This window comes from Ixodes scapularis, unplaced genomic scaffold (assembly GCF_016920785.2).
Source record: "Ixodes scapularis isolate PalLabHiFi unplaced genomic scaffold, ASM1692078v2 PGA_scaffold4__175_contigs__length_147842914, whole genome shotgun sequence".
NCBI lineage: Eukaryota > Metazoa > Arthropoda > Arachnida > Ixodida > Ixodidae > Ixodes > Ixodes scapularis.
The window spans coordinates 83147057-83166353 of NW_024609879.1; the positions used below are offsets into that span (position 1 = coordinate 83147057).

The window sequence follows — 19297 nt, forward strand, 5'->3', positions numbered from 1 at the left end:
GGCCGGTTGCACCAACGTCGCTTAGCGCAAAGCCGAGCTTAGGCGGGAACTTAAGCTTAGTTTCGGTTTCGTTCGGTTGCACCAAACTCGCTTATCGCTAAACCTAGCACTAAACTACGCTTAACTTAAGCGCCCAACATTGGGCGCTTTGCTTCTGGTTGTTTCTTAATCCTGGATTAAAAACATGGCGGCTGGTTTGTCACGGTCGACGCGGTGGACGAAATTGGTTGTGCAAAGTGTTTTAGGCCACATCAGCGTGAAAGCCTCGACAAAATGACTTTCGATTGTGACAAGGATGCAAAATATCGTCGCGTGAAGTGTTTATCGACCCCTGTTTTCAAGTTGGCTCTCCACTTTCAGGGCGTGTTAGCCCTAACCGAGAAACGTACGGAGCTGCGGGGCTCACGTCTGTATTCCCGTTGGTTCTTCTGTCAACGAGCTTATTCGTATGTACTTACTAATTTTCGCATAGCTTTTTCGTATTGTTATTTACCACCTTGTTTATTTACACTTGCAGCGCGTATCCTTCAATCTGATCAGCGCGTTGAATAGTGGCAGTACATGATCTCGGCGATCAGCTGATTGTCGACACCTCTGCCGTTTACATTAGATTGCGGCGCTTTTAAGTAATAAAACAGCGAAAATTCAATTTCTTTCGTTTTCTGAGTTTTGAGACAATCTTCAGTGAATTTTCCTTATCTCGCGAGTAGAATCTTGGCTTCAGAAAACTGTATCGTTCCATAACTGTAACTTTTTTGGTGATCGCATTTTTTTTTTTTTATATACTTTGCTTTATATCTTTCATTCGTTTCCCGAGAACGGGATACAGTTGTTTCCGAGTTGTGCTCTGTGATGGTGTTTTCCCTTTACTTTTGTCGTTTGTTGTCATTGTGACGATGGTTGAGACTATATACCGGAACACGTTTTCAATAAAATTCAGTTGAAAGTTGCGCAATGTTGTGTCCTCCGTAACTTTTTTGGTGATCGCGATTTTTTAGGAATATTTTGCTTTATATCTTTCATTCGTGGCGACGACAAATCGTAACGACTACTATGTTAGATTCGTTCATTGCTGTATCGGGGCAGGCTGGGGCAGGTGATGCGAAGAGACGACCGTTCTTATCGGCGCGATGTGATGTTACTAGTGGGAGTTTTTTTTTGTTCTGAACTCGACAATGTGAAACTGATGTCCGTTTGAGGCTGCAGCGGATGTTCAACGACGGTACAGTGCAGTTCTGTCACCTTGCTGATAGCAACGAGTACCGTCGATGCAAGGTCTCGTGACCTGACCTCTCGACGACTTCTATTCGACGATTTCCGGGCATTTTCGCAGCTGCCGTGGCGAGTTCGTCACTGTTTTGAACTTCATCGGTCTCAGGCTTGACTTGGTTTTAGTAGTCATCTTACCTGCCTACTTCTATCCATGATGTTTTGTCTTCAGCGATGTAGTGAGTAGAGTGTCCTTCTCGCGTTCGGTGAGTTTTGGGGCCCCCGATGGCTCCTTCGCCTGAAAATGTGAGCACGAAAACTACTACCACTGTCAAAATATCCTGTTATCAACCGATATTAAACACACAATCACAGATGTAAGGAGCATTCGTGTTTATTTGAAGCTTTGACTTCTGTTATTGAAAGTTAAACGAAAAAATTATTGAATTTGGATACCTTTAATTTGTTACTCACCGAAGAAATACAGCGAAAAGCAGACGCCGACGACGACTACTACGGCAGTTTTTTTTTTTTTTTTTTTTTTTTTACATCACGTGATTTCTCTCCGCCAATCGTATTCGTCGCTCTGAGCGTTCCCTAGTTTGCTCTGTTTGTCCCTAGATTCCCTACGCAAATCCAGCGTTTAGCTAGGGGCGCGTCTGTAAAGCCGGCTTAACGTTGGTGCAACCGGAATTTAAACCCGTGCTTACCTAAGCTCGGTTTAGGGCGCTAAGCCGGCTTAGGAAAGCGCCGCTTTGGGTTAAGATAAGCGACGTTGGTGCAACCGGCCCTTAGACGCATATTTCCGGCTTGAGCGGCGCCGCCGTCGCAGTCGGCGTAACCACGCGTTGCATTATGGGACGTTTCTCATAATGACGTCACACGTGACGTCATGTGTGACATCATGAGGGTCACAAGTGACGTCACGAGTGACGCCACCGCGCGTTGCATTGTTGGCGAATTTCCCCGCTAAATTTAGAGCGCAAATTCCTCCGCTAAATTTAGCGGAAATAATTCCCCACTAAATTTAGAGGAAAGAATTTCCCGCTAAATTTACCTGAAAATTTTCTCCGCTAAATTTAGTGGGGAACTTTTTCCGCTAAATTTAGGCTAAAAATATTCCAGCTAAATTTAACTGAAAAACTTCCCCACTAAATTTAGCAGAAAATGTTTCTGCTAAATGTAGCAGAAAATGTTTCCCGCTAAATTAAGCGGAGGATTTTCTCGATAAACTTAGCGGGTAAAATTTTTCCGCTAAATTGAGCGGGAAAATTTTCTGCTATATTTAGCGTGAAAAGAAATTCCCCAATTTAGCGGAAAAAGTATTCCGCTAAATTTCGCGAAACGAATTCCCCGCTAAATTTATCGAAACAAATTCCCCGCTAAATTTAGCGAAAAAAATATTTCGTTAAATTTGGCGACAACATTTCCAACTAAATTTAGCAGAAAACTTTCCCCGATATATTTAGCGGAAAAAATTTCGGCACTAAATTTAAGAAAAATAATTATTCACTAAATTTAGCGGAACAATTTTCCGGCTAAATGCAACTGAAAAGTTTCGCCGCTAAATTTAGCGGAAATAATTTCCCGCTAAATTTAGAGGAAAAGTTTTCCCGCTATATTTAGCGGAAACATTTTCCCTCTAAATATAACGGAAAACATTCCCCACTAAATTTAGCCGGAAAAATTCCCCGCTAAACTTAGTGAGAAAGATTCCCCGCTAAATTTAGCGGAAAATTTTCCCCGCAAATTTCCCGGCAAATTTAGCGAAAAAATTCCCCGCTAAATTTAGGAGGAGGATTTTTTCCGCTAAATTTAGAGGGAATTAAATTTTAGCGAAGATTCCCTGCTAATTGGGAGGGGAATAGGAGAGGAGGAGGGGCATAACCTCCCCTCCGCACCTTGACCTCCTCCTCCTCAAGAGCTGCGCTCTAATTCGGCGTTACAGGGGATTGTGAACATCTTTCATTTTTTTCTTTTCTTTACGAGTTCTTTACGAATCAATATAAAATCTAAGGCCTCTCTTGAATCGGTGTCAGTAGGAAATTTTGTAAAACTTGGGTAAACATTTTTTTTTTTACGCCATAAGATTTAAATGCACTTCCCGGTGCGAGCTTCGGAGGATGATAGACTGTCATGTTTTCAAATTCAACTGCTGCATCAAATTTGGAATTGGAAAAGGGCGGGGGGGGGGGGGGGGCATTTCAAGTTGAATAAAAGCGACAATCAGGACCTAGTCCCAATTTTTGTTTCGTCCTATTTCTTCATATATACATACGTCAATGACCATTTAAACTTCATCCATTATAGTACAAAATCGATATAAGTACATTCTTTCAGGGAACACAAAGGAAGTACAGCAGGTACAAGTGTAGTGATGTATAAGTGGGGGGAGGGGGTTTTATGAAAGATAGTGCCACGCTAAGAATTTATATAGAAACTTTAGCCTTATACTGTAAGCTACACAGCTACTGCCAGCGTTACACGCTTCCGTGAAATGTATTCGTTACCTTCTGCAATTTTAAATCTACTAAAAAATAGGCTGTCTATTTTGAAGGCTACGGAACAACATACACAGGCAGAAGTTCGCGGTCCCTTCCGTTGAAGCCATCTCCGTATTCACGCGATAGTGCATTGTAGCCTCGATCACTCCCTTAACGCAAGTGGCTCGTCCCAGACATGGCGACTGAACACGGGTCCTTATAAAGTTCGCTAATTTTGAGAAGTCCCAATCATTTTTGCGTTGCTACAAATGTAGTACTTGCTCGTGGTTTGCAAGGGCTGCGAGGCAGAAGGATGAAATAAAGGAAGCAACACTCTTTCTATCTAAATGTGCTTCGACGACCCTGCTGTAGTCGTTGACAGGATGAAAGCTGTTATGTATCAATCCACACTACGCCACTTCCGAAACCGTTCGAGTCACCTGCGGCCAGTACCGCGCACGTTTTCTCTTCACTGCCGCTTCTTTCTCTTCACTCCCGTTCCCCCGCGCATCCCCGGGACGGGCCCGTTCGGTGCCGCGCTATCCCTCACAATCCTCCCCCCTTAGAAAGCGAAGTCCGGTCGGTTTTCCCAGAACTTCAAAAGCTGGTTTGCATGTGTCAGTCCCGCCAGACTTCCAGTTCTTTGGCCCCTCAGAACGATAGTCATTGGCCCCCACTTTCCCCACCACCACGAAAGATCCCGAACGTCTTGGAGCAAGTTTTGCTGCCACTCCTTTGCTGGCATCACTGAGGGTGTGCAGGTCGCGTAGTACTGTCACCTATTTGGAACTCTCACTGCTGTCGGGTTCAATTGTAGTAACGCCGCTGTTGCTCTTGCGCTTCTTTGGTTCTCCAGAGCAAACTCATACGCGTCCTGAAGTCTAGACGTCAAATCTGCCAAGAAGCCTAGCGTGCCACTGATTGGTGAAGGGAGTTAGCCGGGGTTTTGTTCCCAAGGGCAGCGGAGCTGGCGCCCATAACGCAAAAGGGCAGGTGAGTACCCTGTGGTGACGCTGTCACAGGTTCGCATTGCAAAGGCGACCTCTGGGAGATGTTGATCCCAGTCACGGTGGGCACTGCAATATGCCATAAGACACTGCTTTACTATCGCATTATGCCGCTCCACCAGCTGTCCTGCTGGGCTGTATGGCACCGTGTGGCGGTCTCTGATGCCAAGGTGTTTCATTACCACTTTCCACGGGTTTGACACAAAGGCACGCCCATTGTCGCTAGAGATACTCTTGGGGAAGCCATGACGACAAAACACTTCCAGCATTCTCTCTAATATGGCCTTGCTGCTCGGAGCTCGAAGTGGGAATAGCTCCACGAACTTGGTAAATTTATCGATCACCACCAGCAGGTGTTTGTGTTGGCGCTTTGAGGTGGGCAATGGTACGATGAGGTCCTCACTCAGCTCTGCCATGGGTTCCTCTGCCCAAGTGCTGTCCATCAGTCCGCCTGGCTTCTGGCGGCGAGGCTTCAGTGTCTGGCATGAATGGCAAGACCTTACATACGGAGACACATCGGATCTCATGCCTAGCCAAAAATACCTTTCGGACACTCGTCTCAGTGTCTTGATATAACCTAGGTGGCCACTTAGAGGGTGATCATGTGACAATTGGAGCACTGTTTGGCATAGTTGTTTGGGCATCCAAAGGAGTCTTCTTTCGCCTGCAATCTTCAGCAACAGTCCATCATGGTCCAGTTCGCTGTCCTCAGCCATGTTCAAAATCTGGCATGCTTCTGCAGAGTCAGTCGGTAGGGTGCCGTCCTTGAGATAGCTAATCACCTTGATGACCCCAGGGTTCTTTCGCTGTTCGTCAGCAAACTCGGATGCACTGAGGCCGGGTGAGATGTCGGTTTCCTGGACCATCGCATTCTCCTTGAACCGGGCCCGGTATTCTGTTTCCACGGTGTCGATGGGGAACCATTCGTTGTCAGTCTCTCTGGTCTCCGAGCCTAATGTAGCTGGGGCGGGGAAACGGCTCAGCGCGTCCGCTGGGATGTTAGCTTTTTCCCGTCGATGCCTGATGAGGCAATCGAATCCCTGCAGGCGCAGCACCCATCGACGCACCCTACTTGAAGTCTGGTCCGTGGTGAACATCCACCTAAGAGAGGCGTGGTCAGTGTGGATCTCAAACTTGGTGTGCTCCAAATATGGGCGGAACTTGTCAACGGCCCACACTACCGCCAAGCACTCCCACTCCTGCACCGTGTAGTGCCTCCCCGCTTCCTTCAGGGCTCTGCTGATGAACGACACTGGCCTCAGCCTCCCTCCAGCCTCCTGTAAGAGAACTGCCGCAATGCCCCTCCCACTGGCATCCGTTTCCACCACGAATGGCCGGTTGAGATCTGAGAGTGCAACCACCACGTCATTAGCCAGCATGGACTTGAGCTGACGAAATGCCTCCTCTTGAGGGTTCCTCCAACACCACGAGACCTTCTTCTGCAGGAGGAATGACAGTGGCTAAGCCACCTCGGAGAACTTCGGCAGGAAGGTACGGTGGTACCCCGCCAATCCTAGGAAGGCCTCAAGATCCTTGACTGTTCGTGGGGTTGGAAAGTCCCTGACGGCCGCAACCTTATCAGGATCCGGTCGGCCCTCTCCCGGCGATATGATGTGCTCCAGAAACTTTAGTGATCGCCTGTAAGTTTGTGTCTTCTTAGGGTTGATGGTCAGTCCAGCCTGGGCGATCCTGCCCAAGACCTCTTCAATATGCCTAGATGCTCTTCGAACGAACTTGAGTATACTAGCACAGAGCCTAAAAAGGCCATACAAAACTTGTGCTTTATCCCCGCCAGTACTTTGTCCATGAGGTTTTGGAATGTAGCTGGTCCACCAGCCACACCAAAGGGCATCCTCCTAAACTCAAGTGTACTCTGGTGGCATATAAAAGCAGTCTTGGGGACATCCTCGGGGCAAACAGGGAACGGGAGGAAGCCGTGCGACAAATCAAAGCTCCTGAACCATTGGGCTCCGCCCAGCTGTGCAAGTACCCAGTCTGTCCTGGGCATCGGGTACACCGGAACCTTGGTTTTGGCATTCAGTGGACGGTAGTCCACTGCCAGCCGGTACCTTCCAGACTTAGCGACCAGGACTGGGGCACAGAACCACTGACTGGAGCTTGGTTGGATCAAGTCCTGGTGCCCCAAACCTTCCGGGCAGGTATCCAAAATCTGCCTTTTGTGAGAGTTGACTGGGCGAAGCCTACAGCGCGTTGGCAAGGAACTCCCCGTGTTGATATTGTGCTCCATCAGTCCGGTACAACCAGGGCGAGCGTCAAAAATCGCATCAAATCTTCGAAGTAGGGCCGAAACTTCCGGATGTTCAGTGCCATATTGCTGAACCGCGTCCTTCTCCGAGGGCTGCTGTGCGTCTTGATTCTGGTCGGGTTCCTGGTGTGCGACTTGATGAGGCTCTGCAAACAACTCCTGCAGACTGTACACCTCCTCACCCAGCCGGGGATGAACTGGCGCCCTCGAGCCAACGTCCCGGACAAAGGGGATTAGGGTCTGTGGCTCATTGCCCAGAGTCCAAGAGTTCAGAGACACATGAACTGAGATGTTATTGGCATTTAGAAAATCCCTACCAAGTACAATGTCTCGACAGAGGCCTGGCATATGCAGGAATCGCTGCTTCCTGGATCCACCGGGCCAGCGTATTCTGCACCTAGTTGAATGCGTAATCTGGGACCAGCCCGCTGCAAGACGTAGGCCTCGTCGTTCCTCCTTGACGCCCACACCAGTGGCTGTGGCTGCCTCCATTGCTTCATCTCCCATTACGCTGACGCTCGACCCCGTGTCCAAAAGCGCTTTGAATGTGAACTTCCCAATACGAAGCTCTAACAATGGCTCTTCGCCGCCGGCTGTACATGCCTGCGCAAGCTCTTTCAGGCTCGCAAAGGTCTTGCCTGCACAGAAGTCTTCGAACTGAGGGTGCATTTGCTCCAACACCCGCTCGACTTTTTCGGCCTTAGTCGCATCGTCGCCGATCCTGTCATAATACGAGCCTATAACATAAATGAACTGTTTGAGGTTCTCCTCCGGGTGTTGAGTTCGGAGCCTCAGTTCTTGTTTTAGGCGTTTCTTTTCGTCGACGGGTGCGAACTCCTTTCGGAAAGCTGTAGCAAACGTTGACCAGTCGGCGAAGTCCTCTGTGAACCGAAACCACAGTTTCGCGCTTCCCTGGAGGGCTGCAGGTACGACGCGGCCGAGCAGGTTCTCGAGTTTCACGCGGTGAAGAAGGCAAACGTTCTCCAGGTGGTCCAGGAACTAATCTGGCGACTGCAAGTTTCCTTAAAGGGACACTGACAGGGTATTTATGCTCGCCGAGGTTTTTAGTTGTACATGACATATGAGAGTCCAACTACCCAGAACAGAATTTGCGGCTCGAAATTCTGTTTCTTTCCGCCCGTAAACCGCCGATCAAGAACTGGCCGGTTCGAGTCTCGCTCACTCTCTTTTTCGCGGTCACGGGCCGTTTTCTAAGGTATCGATGCGACCACAAAATTTAATCAAAGTCGTGGGTCACTGAAGGCACACACTCAATATTAAAAATAGAAAGAAATATGAAACCCATTTTTTTGTGGCTTCTAAAAAGCTGTAAATACGTTGATTGAAAAAAAAAGTTCCACAGACAACCGGAATCATTCAGTGCATTCGTCGTTTCGCGCATCGTGGGACTCGCGGGGACGGCGATCGCAGCGGACAAAGGGCGTGGGACCTCTATTTCAGAACTGTCGTTCGCGGTACCGGCGAATTCTGTCTATATTTAAACGAGAAATTTGGGACTGATCAAAAGAATTGGTATTCATCCCGTACGACACGCCCGACCACCAAGCCGATTTGCACGAAGACGTCGCCGAGCCGTCGCTCCCTTCTCGTGGCTGAAGACATCGCTCGCGCAAACGTCAAGCACGACGTGTCTACTTCGAGTTGAATACGCACGCGTACGATTTCTTTACTAGGTGCGAATGTCGCCAATGTCGCCAATGCCTGGTGCTTCCCGACTTCGACCCGGGAGTGCTTTTGCTAGAGGAAAATCGGCAGCAAACTGTCCAACTTACAGTTTACCGGCTGAAATATTACAAAGGAAAGAGAACCCCCAGTACAGAGATGTTGCAGTAGCTCAGTAGGAAAGACGTCCGCTTCACACGCGGTAGGATCGGGTTCAATCACTCGTAAAACATTTTTTTTACGTTATTCGATATTTACATTTCTTTTTTACAATTATCACTGAAGAAACAAACAAAAAATAACGAACAAATGCTGTGGACGACACGTCGCTGAATTGAATGGTGTGGGATTTCCTTTTTGACACCTGCAAACTCAATGTAATCCCTTCCCACAAAATGCAAGGAGCATATAAATCAGGTAGCGTCCGCTTCCCGAGGTGCCCATAAATGTTCTACAGGAATTGCAGCCAGCCATTGGTCCCGATCCCGTTGATCGTTCGGAAACTCTGTCGCACAATGCCACTTTATTTTGGACGCAGGACATGTGAGCCAGCTGTTCACGCAACATCATGGGTGTATTCTTTTCGGAGCCAATCATGAAAATTCACCACGGGCACTCACTACTCATTTCCAACTCCTCAATGTACAAAACAACTCATCTTGGAGTACAGAACAAAGAGCGGAACAAACATAACTGCTAAAGAATCGAAACGGCGAACATTTCCCGCACGCCGCATGTCGTGTCGTGTCGTCTGCTATGGAGAGGAGAAGAAAGAAAAAAAAAAAAAGAAAAAAACCCGCACGGTCGGGTGTAGCCACGTGACTTCCGCCACTCACTCTCTGCTCTCCACTTCTCCGACCACAGTGAAATCATAACCAGTGGTCCCACTCAAGGCCACTTCCGGTAATCGCGCATACACAGCGCTCCTCAAGCCGGATGGCGACAACTGAAGGTGTAAAACAAAAACAAACAAAAAACGGGGTAAAAAAGAATCGCAATTCACTAAATTGAGTGCGTTAATGTTAATATTTTTAGAAAACATAGTAAGATAGGCTATAATAATAACCCACTATGGAAAGAAAAAAATCGAGCAGTTACCGTTAGCTTTAAAAAGTTCATTGCCCTAACCGAAGCCATGTTTTTAAACGTCGCCGGTCGCGTTGTCGGCGTTGTCGGTGTTGCTGTTCTGCGTATTTCTCTTTTCAAGTACATTTCCCTTTCGGTTGGATCCTCGCTTGGCGTTTTAATGTCACGTGAGTTATCGAATCACGCTGTGAATGTGTTCTAAATGAACCTGCTCAGGCAAGAAGCCAAAAAGCCGGGGACTCACTTCGCCGTTCGAGATTCCGGAATTCCGCTTCAAGTTCGTTGCCGCTGAGTGCAAACATTTTAAAGTGCTCGTGCTGTCCTTCGCGTCAGGTCATGGCACGATCGTCTTTTCTCCAACTCAGTGTATGTGACTCTGTTAATTTCTTAGGCGTATGCACGTCGGACGTGACATGTAGAACGGTCGAACGTAATGAATGGCTTGTTCACGCGCAACCTCCGCGTATCGAAGCTTTCACAGCACTTTACTGGAAAAATATAAATATCGTGGCAAATGACGCGGATCAGGACCGAACCTGGGATTTGCTAATCTGTAAAATCACAAAAGAAAAGTTGGCATCATAGTATAACATAAAAAAAAAGAAAACAAAAAACACGCAACATTATAAAAAGTGAATTCACCAGTTGTTATATATTTGCAAACAGGCTAAGCTAGTTGACTGGGTACATTGAACATTGAACATAATTCTGAATTAACTAGTCAGATGGATGCCCCTTGAAGGGAGTTAACAGGAAGGCCCCTTTAAAAAAAAGTGTTGCTCAAACATGCCAATTTCCTGGACTCACACCTGTCTTCTCTCTCTCCTCAGGATACCCTGTGGGTATGGCAGCATCTGGCGCCTGTTCAGTGTGCGTCGAGACCCCCCCTCCCCCTGTCAAGCTCCAGACATAATTTATCTCCGCTTGGCACGTCATGCAGTAAGACCCACAGTACTTATCTAATTCAGAAGTATAAGCAGGGACGGATCCAAGGGAAAGATCCAAGGGGGGCGACGAGGGCGGCCGGCCCCCGTCGCCCCCCCCCTTGGTTTTTCCGCTCACCAAGGGCCGACGACGTCGCCCCCCCCCCCCTTGGCCGCCCCGTCACTCCAAAGTCGACCCCACCCCCCCTTCCCCCTTCTCAGAGGGCAATTTGACATGGTTGGACCCCTCGGTGCAAACAAAAGAAGGGAAGAATAGTATCCTTACAAATTGTCTGCCCCCCCCCCCCCCCCTCCCAAAACGGAGTTCTGGATCTGCCCCTGAGTATAAGGTGTGTCTCACTTCGTCCATTCACTGTATGCTGTTACTTTCCTGTTCCAGTACAATGGTTCCTCGGAGAATCAAAGGGAATACCGCGAGGGCGATAAACGTGTGGAGGCAAGTTGCAAGGGCCGGGCACCAGAGACAAGGACCACCAGTAACCAGGGGGTTAAAGTGAGAAAACTCAAAAGGTTGCTCATCATCTGGGCCACAAGAAGAAAGTCGGAGACCGTACGCTGGGAAATTTGTCGACCCTCGTCCTTGGGCGGCATGAACATTTGCTGTTCATATTCGTACTTGAGGTGAACTGTTACTGGAACTAGGTTGACTCATCCTTCTGCAGCTTACAGGGCGTTACCAAAGCTACCGCATAAACGAGACAACCGGAACATTTAGCTGAGAGACGGGACAACATATTGTGGGAGTATACTCCTCCTGCGGAGAGCTCTCACAAAACTTGCTTCGTTGCTCTGATTAGCTCCAAAGGGCGGCAGTGTTATTTCTTTGTCAAATTGGGCTGTAATGTGGCCACCGAAATTGACATTAACGCATAACATTCCCCATGAGGGTTCTGGCATCTATTCTATGATCTCTTATGCAATTATGAATGTCGCAGCCATAGGTGATTACTTGACAATATTCTGCAACTCGTCATAAGACAAACTGCGTAAATGGTTGGGTTAGTGCAGTAACAGCAGTTCTGCATATCTGGGAAAAAACAGTGGCTGGGAGGGCTCTAGCTCTTCCTCATCATGATCTGTCTTAGGGAGGGGTGTCTTGAAAACCCCTTTCAAGTCATTAATCTAAAAAAGAGTTTCTGGGATACCGCTGATCCATAGTAGTTTCCGGCTTCTATGAGACACTTGAGAAGAAAAACCTTATGCAGTTGCAAGCTGCAAACCAGGTTGCAAACTGTGAGGACGACTTAGATCAAGTCCTGCTTTGTACGAGTGGTCTCAGCATTTGGCATGCAAGCTGTGGAGCAGTTCTGGCAATTGAAACTTCAAGCTCCTGAATACTGGAACTGTTCCCATCAGCACGACAACCACAGCCGGTTGTCGTGCCAGCAGACCTCATTCTGAAGTCACCGGAAGAAAACAACTAACCAGTTGCTGCCATCATGTGTTAGCCAGTGGTCAAGAACAAGATTTTTTTCTCTTGAGCTTGGACAAAGTGTTCTTCAATTAGTTTGCTCAAAGCCCCTTGACACGCAATGGCACACATAACCTAGCTCAGTAAACACCTACCTATTAGTAGTGTTTCCAGTTTGTGCTAAATCACGAAAAGAGCCCTTGAAGAATAAGGTAGTGTCGTGAAAAAGTTAATTTTTAATTCCTCATTCCGGAGATTCCCATCTGTTGGAGTTTGGATAGTAACAAGCTGTGGTCTGCGCTGTTAAAAGCCTTTCTGAAGTCTAACTGGACGATCTCGCATGGAGTTCGGTTATCAAGGCTGGTGCTGAGTGCATGGGTGAAAGCTGCAAGGGCCGATTCGCAGCTCCTGCCGGGAGGAAACCGTATTGGTGGGGGCTCCATTGTTTGGCAAACGATGGAGGTTATGGAGATTGGTCAGTATGAGTGGATGTTAGACTTGAGGGGGCATCGTGTCCCTTTTTGAGAGGCGTTACTGACGCAACTTTTCAGGATTTAGGAACAGCTTTGGTAGAGAAAATTGTTGAAGAGGCGAGTGAGGACGGAGGAGATATGTCCAGCACAGGATTTAAGCAATGCAGGGTGGAGGCTGCCTGGTCCAGGGCGTTGAGAGGAGTTGACACAGGCAAGGGTTTCGTAGGTTTCACGTTGAAGAATGACTATGGAAGAGAGTGTGGTTGCTGGTGTGGCCGTGACTGGCAGAGTTGTGGGTTGGGTGGGACAAAGGTTAGGTACGGTAGGGTCAAGTAATGCTGCAGCCTGAGAAAAGTGGTAAGAGAAGAGCTCTGCTATGTCGTCAAGATTAGGATAGGGCCTGCCGTGATGTGTGAAGACCAGCGCATGGAACATTTTTTTTTATAGTGAAAACATGCCCAAGAGTTTGGACTGGCAGGTTGCCTTTGCTCCTAGTTGCTGTAGGTAATCGTTATGGGAGATATGGATGAGATGCTTGACTTTGGTACGTGCCTGGTGGGCTTGGTTGAGATGAGTGGGATTTAGAGGTGCTTTTTTGAATAGCCAGTGTTTACGTCCGATTAAGGCTGCAATCTCCTTTGACATCCATGGAAGGCTGCCTTGCCTCCTGTTGATCCTTAGGGCGAACACATTTGTGCTGAATTGCTGATATGTTGAGCGAGAGGTCGTCAGCCTCGTCAGCCAATGGGTGATTAAACACGATGAACCAGGGAGCGGGGTAGATGAGCTGATTGAGATGAGAGGAATCGTTTTTTTAGAACTGCTGGAACTTCTTGGCTTGATGACCTCGCTTAGGGGCTGAGCAATGAATATTGGTGAGGAGAGCACTGCGATCACTGCCTGGTAGGCTGGATTTCACTGTGCAGCGGTAGGATAAGGTGGGATTATTGGTGCGGACGAGGTCGAGGAATGTAGCATTACTCTTTCGAGAAATGTAGAATGAGGCGTGATGAAGTTGGGTGAGGCCAACAGTTTTCACTACGTCTAACAGCATGTCATCGAGTGGATCAGATGAACAGTGCAGAGAACTTGCTGGGGTCGACGCGCTGTAGGCTCTCTTGGAGGAGGGCGTACGATTATTCGCGGAGGGAGGGTGGGCAGTAGGTAGACACCAGAAGCTTTCCATATTTGCAAAATACCTCGACAAAGATGGCTTCTACACCCGGTAGTCAAGACGTTGGCAGGGCAGGTGTTTTTGCCTGGCGAGGACGGACGCCTTCGCCCCAAGGAGGGACGGTCTTGCTGGAAAAAAGAGAGCTATGCGAGATTGATTAATTGCCCATTAATTACCCACCGAAGACAGGCGTCCAGCCATGTCTCGCACACAGCGAATATTGTATTCTGGAAAGATTACTTTAGTGTTTTAAAGTCAGGAAGGTTGTTCTTTAGGAAGCAAACGTTGGAAAACCAAACGTGATTGGAGTCTGTAGACTCCGATCGTGCACTTTTCGCACGACAACTATGCCAAACGCGAAGTTGTCGTGCGAACGGTGAACGCTGCCGATGTTGTCGCTCACTGGAGGCGGGTCGGAGAACTACTTGGTAGATCTGGCGATGATGGTGGGGTACGCAGGGGCTCCGTGCTGCTTAGGGGATGGAAAGAGTTCATTGGCTAGGGGTGGGACCTGGCACGTCACACAGAGCCACTCAGTTGATAATGAGGAAAGGCGTTTATACAAAAGTGAGAGATACATCTTCACATTTCTAGTGAGATCACAAATGTTGCATTGGAGAGTGGCGACATTATCGAACACAGACCGGGAACACCAGGGGCAGGTTGGGCGTGAGCTGGAGTTTGAAGGTACACCCGTGAGCGATATAAAGGTGAACAGCCCTCTTCTTGTTTTTGACGCTCCTGCAAGTTTTGGAACAATCTCTGTTCCAGAAGAGGGCTAGAAGGCAAAGTTCAGACCCCAAGCCACGTACCATTTGAGACGTTGCAGGCTAATATAGCTTTAGGGAGCCGTAAAACAGGCTAGAATCCAGGTAAGGTGTTCACCTTCCTATTGCCGGCGGGTGTACATCAGCAGTGATTATCAATAACGGGATTAGGTGAGGTTGTTGGCGAGGGCGACGAGTGAAGAATGCTCAGCCAGGAGGTTGCTTCCATGGACGACAATGTTCGATGGTGATGCTAGTCAGAAAGTGGCATTCTAGGTGCTTACAGTTTGTCGATGATAGGTGATATTTCTATCGAAGGGCCAGTAGCCCCGTTAGGCGGATCAGGAGACGGAGAGTTGTAAAGGCGCGCTGTCATCGAACCTAAAAGCTAAACATTGTGCTGAAGAAATTGACTGGCTAGATCCAACATGTCTCATAGAAAACTGACCAGGGGGGTAATGTTCGACAAATGTCTTGTTTCTCCTGAGAAGAAACGGAAGAGATGGAAGTGACGATATCGCGTCTGATTGGTTAGAGGCTCAAATGACGAAAGAGGGAACTTCCATCATTTGAGCCTCTAACCGATCAGATGCAATATCGTAACTTCGATCACTTCCGTTTCTTTTTAGGAGAAACGAAATATTTGTCGAACATAGCTCCCAGGTGTGTTGAACATTCATTCATCTTGGTGGGGAAAAGGACAGGCAGGTCAAATGCACCTCCAAACCCAGATTTATTCTTTTCCACATTAGCCTGTAGTTACTGTTAAAGCAACTGGTTTGTAATCGCACTCGTTATGTAAAACTCGCGTCTGTGCAGTTTTTTTTTTTTTTTTTGCATGGTTTATCAACCTTCACTGCGATTTTACCTCTACCTGTTTAGACTATGTTTGTTGATCTTAGGTTTATCATTTTTTATGCACATAGCTTGAAAGCTAACATTCAAACTGTTTGTACTACCGTGTCTGTTCGCTAATGCCCGTCAGCAACCGCATCATTGCATGTGCATGTGCTGTTTGTAACGTTTTCGTATAAATTGTACTATGTAGAGCGAAAATAAACATTTGCCTGCTTGAAATAACTCTTGTGTGAATAAATTACCTGTGATTGTCGTCCAGCGGTGCGCATGTCACAATATAGCGAAAACGCAACGCAAGCGGACGCGAGAAGCGGGTAAACAAAATGCCATGGGGGCCGCCATCTTGAAAAGCAAAACAATAAAAACGAAACATAAAATGTGGTTAGTTGCCCCATCTGCGGTGAGAGGGCGCTTTTACGAGTTTAAATAACTGTTTCAGAAACTTTCGCTCTTTTCGAATTAATTGATTATCAATATAATTTATATTGTGTGAATAATATGTAATGAGTTAAGTTCTACAATGTAGTTTTATTCACACAAGGCCCTCGATCACGTGGTTTGCGATTACCACAGGCTTATTCTACAGTGGGCAAACTGTGTATGATAAACTGTGTCTCCGACCTCCCGCGGGTTTCGGTTTCGGTTTCGAGCAGTTGCGTCTTTTGGCTTTATTAAAAAAATACGTTACTCTGATGCAAAATATTAATTGGGTAGTCCTCCGACACCATAATAAAGCGCCTGGCAAAAAATTTAAAAAAACATTTTGGGGGGTGTCAGTGTCCCTTTAAATGTAAACATTTCGGCGGAACTCCGCCTGGTTAGGTAAGTAATAAGAAAAAGTACAACGTAGACTCTAACCAATTTCTTCAATGTGCCCGACGTTTCGAAGCCAGTTCCAGCCGAATGTGCGTCCCGTACCTCCATGGCACGAGCGAGGTCCTAGCCCGCGTTTTGAGACCGTACGGCATTGCAGTTACGCAGAAACCTGTCTCAACTCTGGCCCATTTTCTTCCTCTCCCAAAGGATCGTCCACCAAAAGAAAAAGCTCAAGACCTGATTTACCAAATTCCTTGTGCCGAATGCGACGCCTCTTATGTGGGGGAAACGAAGAACTTTCCCGAACGTCTGCGTGGACATAAGTATGACGTAAAGAGGAATGACATCCAAGGCAGCGCGCTGGCGGAACATGCTCAGAAGACCGGCCACGTCATTGGCTCTGACAGCAGCTCCATCCTCGACACAGAAAGAAACTGGAGAAAGCGGCTCTTAATAGAATCTTGGCACATACAAAATACAAGCAACAACCTGAACCGATCCACCGGAACGCTTCCAAGCAGCTATAGGAAGTATTCACTGGCGGCCATAGCTGTTTGCGCGACCGCTGAGCGCGTGCTGAGGGCTAGCTTCCAGGGTTCTTTTGCAACGTGCATTCCGCACCATCCAGATTGCCGGTCCCAGCAGCCTATTAACGCGGGCTAGTTCTGAGCATGCGCTCTAGACAGCACCCACAAATATGGCGCCCAGTGAATACTCCTTATATACAGGGGCTAAAGTGCGCCACATACAGAAACAGAAGAAGAAAACAAAGCTAAGAGAGAAGAAAAGAAAACGACGACAGGTTGCTACCTTTGGGCCCATATACAGTCACCCGTGAACAAGGAGCCGAGCTGGCTTCGACACGTCGGGCACATTGAAGAAATTGGTTAGAGTCTACGTTGTACTTTTTCTTACTGCAAGTTTCCCAAACCGATGAACTTCGGGGGCTGAACGGGGACCAGCCTTGGGCGCGTCGAGTCCTGGTCATCCGTTGTGCTGGCCTCAGTGACAGCCGCCGCGACGAAGGGCGCCGCTCCCTCTTCCGTGGCTTGTATTTGAGTGCAAACAAAAGCTCACGAACGTGGGCCGCGATCTTCCCCCGCTGTAGCGGTGTCCCGTCTGTTTGTTGCAGCAGTGTCTGAAGAAGCTCCGGTGGCACGAACACCGACGGTTGGTTCATTTTAAGCAACGGACGAGCCCCCACTTGTTATGTATCGATCCACACTACGCCACTTCCGAAACCGTTCGAGTCACCTGCGGCCAGTCCCGCGTACATTTTCTCTTTACTGCCGCTTCTTTCTCTTCACTTCCGTTCCCCCGCGCATCCCCGGGACGGCCCAATCGGTGCCGCGCTATCCCTCCCAGTGCGACAGAGAGGACCTTCAGTTGTCCCGCCTCCATTGCGAGCAGCCAATCTTCAATAGCGCGTGGGCTTCTTGTGAGCTCTCAGCGTGAACACTCATTCAAAGCAGGGCGGAAGCTAACGAGAGCGTGCAAGAGACCGGGCACCCTCGAGAACGTCCTGTCCGTCTCGTTCTGTCAGTGACCCTATTGTTCGGTACATCCTAAGGGCGGCGAACACTAAGGACTCAATCACAAGAGCACTTCGCTCAAACCTGGAGCTTACGACGTATAAACTAGGATGTTTTTCCTAGCTTTCTCTTACATTCGACTTGACTCAACAGGCGTCAGAGTCTTTGCATTCCATATATACAGGGTGCTTCTGCAAAAGTTTTCAAACATCTCTAAAAATATGCGGTTCGAGATAAAAAGAAACTTTTTGCGGAACGGGCTACTATCCCTGGTGGACGTCAAGGATCGCAAAAATATGCTAATTAGCATGATAATAAACTACACCTGCTAATTGTTTTAATAAGGGCAAATAAACATATGGTTCAGGTGAAAAACTTACTAAGCATCATCGAAAGCAACTAAATAAACTTTTTTGTTTTAAATATGGCGGGGTCAGCACTTCAAGGTGTTCTTGAAGAGAACGCTCAGCTTGGACGTGTTTCTAATTTTCAGTTCCTTACCGCGACCCATCTTTGCGCCCAGGGGTCCTGCTCCCAGATGTTCGTGACGATAAGCCACCGCCTTGCCTCCCTCGTAGGATGGGGGCAAGTATGGCGCACGTGTGTTGCGTGTCTCGGCCACTGAGGAGCAGCACCGTGGGCGCAGAGATGCGCCCCAATAAGGAGCCGAAAGCTAGAAACGCGTCCAAACTTGGTTCTTCTACGGAACGCCGTAAAATGCTGCCCTGCCTTATATCTTTCTAGAAAAACAAAGGTTGATTTAGCGGTTTTCGATGATCTTTAACAAGTTTCTCATTAGAACTATATATATTTCCACTAATTAAAAATTAATTACAAAATTAAAGTTAATCATTTTGCCAGTTTCAATGGTTTTGCAATCCTCGATGTCCGCCGAGACTCGCAGTTTGCTCTTGAAAACAGTTTAATATCATTTTGAACAGCCGATTTTTAGGAATTTCGAAAACTTTCGCAGAAACACCCGGTACATTACCACACCCAGACATCGGGCAGTTCAAGCTACCTGAAAGAGCTAGCGCAAGTATAAGCTCGCACATATCTTCTAACATATATTCTTGGTATATGCTTCTGTGATACAACTCACCAGAATCGACGGCACGCAGGAGCAGCCCTGAGAAGAATGCTCACTTGAAGATAAGAAGCATAATAAATCAATGAAAGCCCAAAAGAGTTGTCGTCTCTATGCTTAAATGATCTTCCCTTTATAAGTCTGATGAACAGAGAGCGCGGACGTCCATCTAGAAGAAAATCTAATATGTTTCCCTTTATATACGCCTGGAGCTCTTCATAAAAGTATGACGTCAAAACAAAAATATTGCAATGTCAGACAGGTCATCAAACTGATGATGAGTCTTAACTGTTCAATGATCAATAGCTCTTTCATAGTTTGTTTAAATCTTACTGCCAAAAAGTTAATTATTTTTTTAGAAAAAAATTTTTTTTAAGTCCCAACCTTTCCAGATTGTCTGAACAAGAAACGGCTGCAGTGCGTTGGTAGCTTGATAAACAATGTGGTTGAACTCTGCTGCGGACCGCATGAGGAAACCGCACTTTTTTTATTTCTGTCATT

General features: G+C 47.5%; 1 pseudogene; it reads right to left on the bottom strand.

The window, feature by feature from the left end:
* The window catches only part of LOC115313290, a 152698-nt pseudogene extending 133826 nt beyond the window's left edge, over nucleotides 1-18872 (bottom strand).
* Between the last annotated feature and the right edge of the window lie 425 nt (nucleotides 18873-19297).